Raw genomic sequence first — 7,315 nt, 5'->3', positions numbered from 1 at the left:
TTTCGTCAAAATTGTATTTCTATAGAAAATTGTACTTCTGTAGAAAATTTTGTCAAAATTTTATTTGTGTAGAAAATTTTGTCAAATTTTTTTTCTATAGAAAATTTTGTCAAAATTTTATTTCTATAGAAAATTTTATTTCTTTACACAATTTTATCAAAATTTTATTTCTATAGAAAATTTTGTCAAAATTTTTTTTTCTAAAGAAAGTTTTGTCAACATTTAATTCTAACGAAAATTATGTCAAAATTTTATTTCTATAGAAAATTTTGTCAAAATTTTATTTCCATAGAAAATTTTGTCAAAATTTTATTTCCATAGAAAATTTTACCAAAATTATATTTCTTTATAAAATTTTATCAACATTTTATTTCTATAGAAAATTTTGTCAACATTTTATTTCTTTATAAAATTTTATCAACATTTTATTTTTATAGAAAATTTTGTCAAAATTTAATTCTAATGAAAATTTTGTCAAAATTTTAGTTCTAAAAAAATTTTTATCAACATTTTATTTTTATAGAAAATTTTGTCAAAATTTAATTCTAATGAAAATTTTGTCAAAATTTTAGTTCTAAAGAAAATTTCGTTAAAATTTTATATCGACAGAATATTTTCTCAAAATTTTATTTCTATAGAGAGTTTTGTCAACATTTTCTTTCCATAAAAAATTTTGTCAAAATTTTATTTACGTAGAAAATTTTGTCAAAATCTCATTTCTATAGAAAATTTTGTCTACATTTTATTTCTATAGAAAATTTTGTCAAAATTATATTTCTATAGAAAATTTTCTCAAAATTTTATTTCTATATAACACTTTATCAAAATTTTATTTTTATAGATAAATTTCTCAAAATTTTATCATAATTTCATTCAATTTTGTCATAATTTCATTTCTATGGAAAATTTTGTCAAATTTTTTTTCTAAAGAAAATTTTGTCAACATTTAATTCTAACGAAAATTATGTCAAAATTTTATTTCTATAGAAAATTTTGTCAAAATTTTATTTCTATAGAAAATTTTGTCAAAATTATATTTCTATAGAAAATATTCACAAAATTTTATTTCTATATAAAATTTTTTCAACATTTTATTTTTATAGAAAATTTTGTCAAAATTTAATTGTAATGAAAATTTTGTCAAAATTTTAGTTCTAAAGAAAATTTCGTTAAAATTTTATTTATACAGAAAATGTTCTCAAAATTTTATTTCTATAGAGAGTTTTATCAAAATTTTTTTTCCATAGAAAATGTTGTCAAAATTTTATTTCCATAAGAGATTTTGTAATTTTTTTTTATAGAAAGTGTTGCCAAAATTTTATTTCTACAGAAAGTTTTGTAAATTTTTTATTTCTGTAAAAAAATGTTGTCAATCAATTACAATTTTTGAATTCGTCTTTATTAGTCTTCATTTCTCATTATCTTTAAGATATTCCTAAAAATAAGATTTTTCATAAGAGATATTAACAATATGTTTTCATTTCTGTAGAAAATTTTGTCAAAATTTGATTTCCATAAAAATTTCGTCAAAATTTTATTTCTATAGAAAATTTTGTCAAAATTTTATTTCAAGAGAAAATTTTGTTGAAAATTTATTTCTACAGAAAATTTTGTCAAAATTTTATTTTAACGAAAATTTTGTAAAAATTTTAGTTCTAAAGAAAATTTCGTCAAAATTTTATTTCTATAGAAAATTTCGACAAAATTTTATTTCTATAGAAAATTTTCTCAAAATTTTATTTCTATACAAAATTTTATCAAGTTTTTTTTTTCTATAGAAAATATTGTCAAAATTTTATTTCTATAGAAAATTTTGTAAATTTTTTATTTCTCTAGAATATTTTTTTATTTCTTTTGTTGTTTTTGATCTCAGCTTAAAACCATGCATTGACTAAACTGCAAGTGAGCTTAACCAACAGAGGAAAAGTATGCTTGTCAAATTTATTCGGGCAAAGCCCTATAGACTGCAAGATGGTTGGATGTACAGTTGTTTCGGAATTACCACATTCCTCATCAGCATCCTCTACTTGCAGCAAAACTATCAACCAATTATCAGTATAAATTCGGGTAATTCACTCAACCCAAAGTGAACTACACTTGATCCTTCCGAAAATAGGTTTGATAATCGGCTACTGCCATTATACCTTATTTCTGTAGAAAATTTTATCAAAATTTAGTTTTTATAGAAAATACTGGCAAAATTTTATTTCTATAGAAAATTTTGTCAAAAATTTAATTTCTATAGAAAATGTTGTCAAAATTTTATTTCTAAAGAAAAAAATTTTTCAAAATTATATTTCTGTAGAAACGTTTTTCAAAATTTTATTTCTATAGAAAATTTTATCAAAGCTTTATTTCTATAGAAAATTTTCATAAAATGTTATTTCTATAGAAAATTTGGTCAAAATTTTATTTCTAAACAAAATTTTGTCAAAATTTTATTTCTATAGAAAATTTTGTCAAAGTTTTTTTTCTATAGAAAATTTTGTCAAAATTTTATTTCTATAGAAAATTTTGTAAAAATGTTATTTCTATAGAAAATTCTGTCAAAATTTTATTTCCATAGAAAATTTTGTCAAAATTTTATTTCTATAGAAAATTTTGTCAAAATTTTATTTCTACAGAAAGTTTTGTAAATTTTTTATTTCTGTAGAAAATTTTGATAAAATTTAGTTTTTATAGAAAGTACTAATCTACTCTTGTAGTTTAGTCAACGCAAATGTTTTTAAGCTGAGATCAAAACAACAAATCTGATTGAAGTACAAACCAACAATAAAAGAACAAAACGAATGAAGTAAGAGAAAGCACGCTCAAAATAAACCCAGCCAACTGCTATTAAATCGATGATTTGACAGTGGCAAAGGAAAAGAGAGATGTTTGTACAAAGATTTATTTCGGCAAAAGCCGGCTATCATAAACCTACTTGCAGCCTAGTTTTGCTGCAAGTAGAGGATGCTGATGAGGAATGTGGTAGGTTAGGTAAGTTAGGTTAGTTGGCAGCCCGATGTATCAGGATCACTTAGAATATTCAGTGTGTGATACCACATTGGTGAACTTCTCTGTTATCACTGAGTGCTGCCCGATTCCATGTTAAGCTCAATGACAAGGGACCTCATTTTTATAGCCGAGTCCGAACGGCGTTCCCCATTACAGTGAAACCACTTAGAGAAGTTTTGAAACCCTCAGAAATGGCACCAGCATTACTGAGGTGGAATAATCCACTGCTGAAAGACTTTTTGGTGTTCGGTCGAAGCAGAAATCGCACCCACGACCTTGTGTATGCAAGGCGGGCATGCTAACCATTACACCACGGTGGCTCCCAATGTGGTAATTCCGAATCGTGCATCCATCCACCAATTTTGCAGTCTATAGGGCTTTGCCCAAATAAATTTGACAAGCATACTTTTTCCTCTGTTGGTTAGGCTACTCTTTTGATAAAATTTTATTTCTATAGAAAATATTTTCAAAATTTTATTTCTATAGAAAATTTTGTCAAATTTTTTTCTAAAGAAAATTTTGTCAATATTTAATTCTAACGAAAATTATGTCAAAATTTCATTTCTATAGAAAATTTTTCCTTAATTTTATTTCTATAGAAAATTTTGTCAAAATTTTATGTCTATAGAAAATTTTATCAAAATTTTAATTTTATAGAAAATTTTGTCAAACTTTAATTCTAACGAAAATGTTGTCAAAATTTTAGTTCTAAAGAAAATTTCGTCAAAATTTTATTTCTATAGAAAATTTTGTCAAAATTTTATTTCCATAGAAAATTTCATTTCTATAGAAAATTTTGTCTACATTTTATTTCTATAGAAAATTTCGTCAAAATTATATTTCTATAGGAAATTTTCACAAAATTTTATTTCTATAGAAAATTTTGTCAAAATTGAATTTCTATAGAAAATTTTCTCAAAATTTTATTTCTATAGAAAATTTTCTCCAAATTTTATTTCTATAGAGAATTTTTTCAAAATTTTATTTCTATAGAAAATTTTTTCAAAATTTTATTTGTATCGAAAATTTTCTCAAAATCTTATTTCCATAGAAAATTTTGTCAAAATTTTATTTGCATAGAAAATTTGTCAAAATTTTATTTCCATAGAAAATTTTGTCAAAATTTAATTTCTATAGAAACTTTTGTCTACATTTTATTTCAATAGAAAATTTTGTCAAAACTATATTTCTATAGAAAATTTTGTCAAAATTTTATTTTTATATTTATATATTTTATATATATAAATATATTTTATTTTGTATACCCTGCTCCACACTGTGGAACAGGAAATTATAAGTTAGTGCATATGTTTTAGTTCTAAAGAAAATTTCGTCAACGTTCTATTTCATTTACTTACATTTATTTACATTTTATTTCTATAGAGAGTTTTGTCAAAATTTTATTCCTATAGAACATTTTCTCAAAATTTGATTTCCATAGAATATTTTGTCAAAATTTTATTTCCATAGAAAATTTTGTCAATATTGTATTTCCATAGAAAATTTTGTCAAAATTTTTTTTATTTCTATAGAAAATTTTGTCAAAATTCTATTTCCATAGAAAATTTTGTCAAAATTTTATTTCTATAGAAAATTTTGTCAAAATTTTATTTCTACAGAAAGTTTTGTAAATTTTTTATTTCTGTAGAAAATTTTGTCAAAATTTAGTTTTTATAGAAAGTACTAAACAACTCTTGTAGTTAAGTCAACACAATAGTTTTTAAGCTGAGATCAAAACAACAAATATGATTGAAGTACAAACCAACAATAAAAGAACAAAACGAATGAAGTTAGAAAAAGCGCGCCCAAAATAAACCCAGCCAGCTGCACTCAATTCGATGATTTTACAGTGGCAAAAATTTATTTCGGCAAAAGCCGCTATCATCAACCTTTTTTCGGATGGTTTAAGTGTGGTTCACTTCCGGTTTGTTGAACTGCCCGCATAGTTTTGCTGCACGTAGAGAATTCTGATGAGGAATGTGGTAATTCCGAAACGTGCGTCCATCCACCCATTTTGCAGTCTATAGGGCTTTGCCCAAATAAATTTGTCACGCATACTTTTTCCTCTGTTGGTTAAGCTACTCTTTTGATAAAATTTTACTTCTATAGAAAATGTTGTCAAACTTTTATTTCTATAGAAAATTTTGTCAAATTTTTATTTCTATAGAAAATTTTCTCAGAATTTTATTTTTATAGAAAATTTTCTCAGAATTTTATTTCTATAAAAAAGTTTTTCAAAAATTTTATTTCTACAGAAAATTTTCTTTTTATAGAAAATTTATTCAAAATTTCATTTCTATAGAAACTTTTGTCATAATTTTATTTCTATAGAGATTTTGTCAAAATTATATTTCTATAGAAAATTTTCTCAAAACTTTATTTCTATAGAAAGTTTTGTCAAAATTGTATTTCTATAGAAAATGTTATCAACATTTTATTTCTATAGAAAATTTTGTCAAAACTTTATTTCTATAGAAAATTTTGTCAAAATTTTATTTCTATATAATATTTTATCAAAATTTTATTTTTCTAGAAAATTTTATCATAATTTCATTCAATTTTGTCATAATTTTATTTCTATAGAAAATTTTGTCAAAATTTTATTTCTATAGAAATTTTTTCAAACTTTGATTTCTATAGAAAATTTTGTCAAAATTTTATTCCAAACTAAAATTTTATCAAAATTGTATTTCTATAGAAAATTTTGTTTCGGAGTATTTTTTCTTTGGGTGTACTATGTATCACCATTGCTGATCAAAAAATTAATTGATCCAACAAATTTCAGCGCTTGTATTTAATTAAATTAAATATTTTTTTGAATTCAATTGAAATATTTAAACTATTTTTAATAATTTTTTAATAAAATATATCGCCCTTATTTTTTTTTTCTGTAATGAATGAGTCATAATTATCAGAATGTGGAAGTCTATACATAAAGTTTTCCCATATAAAATTCGGAGTTACCATTATGCTACGATAACTTCCATAAGAAATTACGTTGTCATTCAACAACCATCTAAAACATATCCCACATCACATACGCCATTATTAACTTCCTCCAAGTCAATGACTTTATTCGTCTCACTTCTCAAAGATTACAACCCATCAATACAATATTTTATGGCTAAACGTCATAATTTATGATTACTGACAGGATATGTTCATTTAATGTGGGTATTCCCTAAACCAAAAGGCAGGTTCATTTCATAGTCCCTGGCTAGCTTTAAGTCATAGTCATGTCGGACGCACCTCCATAAAGTCAAAGCTAATTTTCGTAATATTCTTGGAGAGAATGAAGAAAACAATTTTGCTCATGTCTTCACCTAAAAGATATTTTATTTATGATGACAGTCTTTTTATTGCTTATTTCGTTTTTTGTTGCTTAGCTTGTCTTCGTTTTTTCTTGTTGTTGTGAATTTTATTTCCACTGGTATGGCATTAATTTTTTAAACTAAAATAAATGTTGGCATATAAATAATGTAAATGTCAATCCTGTTAATGGGGCCCACTAAGAAATGAGAATAACTCTGAATCTAGAGAAAAGCTAATTCCAATGAAAATAGAAGTAGTTCCTCCCTTGATTACTTTCACGACGAAAAAGTGGGGCATTTATTATGGGATGACCATGGGAGGACACCAATAGACTACCTTATGCATTACCAGTAAATAAATGAATAACTATTTCATATCTTTTAACTATTTAGACCCCTCATTTCTCGTTCCACAAACTCGGCAGTGATTAGTTTTCTATAAAAATAAATATTTGACAAAATTTACTATCTATAAAGAGATTCTAAAAAAAAATTGTCAATATTTTCTATGGAAATAAAGTTTTGAGAAAATTTTCTATAGAAATACAATTTTTGCAAAATTTTCTATAGAAATACAATTTTGACAAAATTTTCTATAGAAATAAAATTTTGACAAAATTTGCTATAGAAATAAAATTTTGACAAAATTTTCTACAGAAATAAAATGTTGACAAAATTTTCTATAGAAATAAAATTTTGACAAAATTGTTTATAGAAATAAAATTTTAATAAAAGCTTCTATAGAAATAAAATTTGGACAAAACTTTCAATATAAATAAAATTTTCATAAAATTTTCTATATGAATAAAGTTTTGGTAAATTTTTCTATAGAAATAAAATTTTGACAAAGTTTTTTCTAGAAATAAATTTATGACAAAATTTTCAATAGAATATAAAATTTCGACAACATTTTCTATAGAAATAAAATCTTGACAAAATTTTCTATAGAAATAAAATGTTGACAATATTTTCTATGGAAATAAAGTTTTGAGAAAATTTTCTATAAA

The sequence above is a fragment of the Haematobia irritans genome, chromosome 3, assembly GCF_050003625.1.
Source record: "Haematobia irritans isolate KBUSLIRL chromosome 3, ASM5000362v1, whole genome shotgun sequence".
Taxonomy (NCBI): Eukaryota; Metazoa; Arthropoda; class Insecta; order Diptera; family Muscidae; genus Haematobia; species Haematobia irritans.
Note: the sequence above shows the minus strand (reverse complement) of the source record.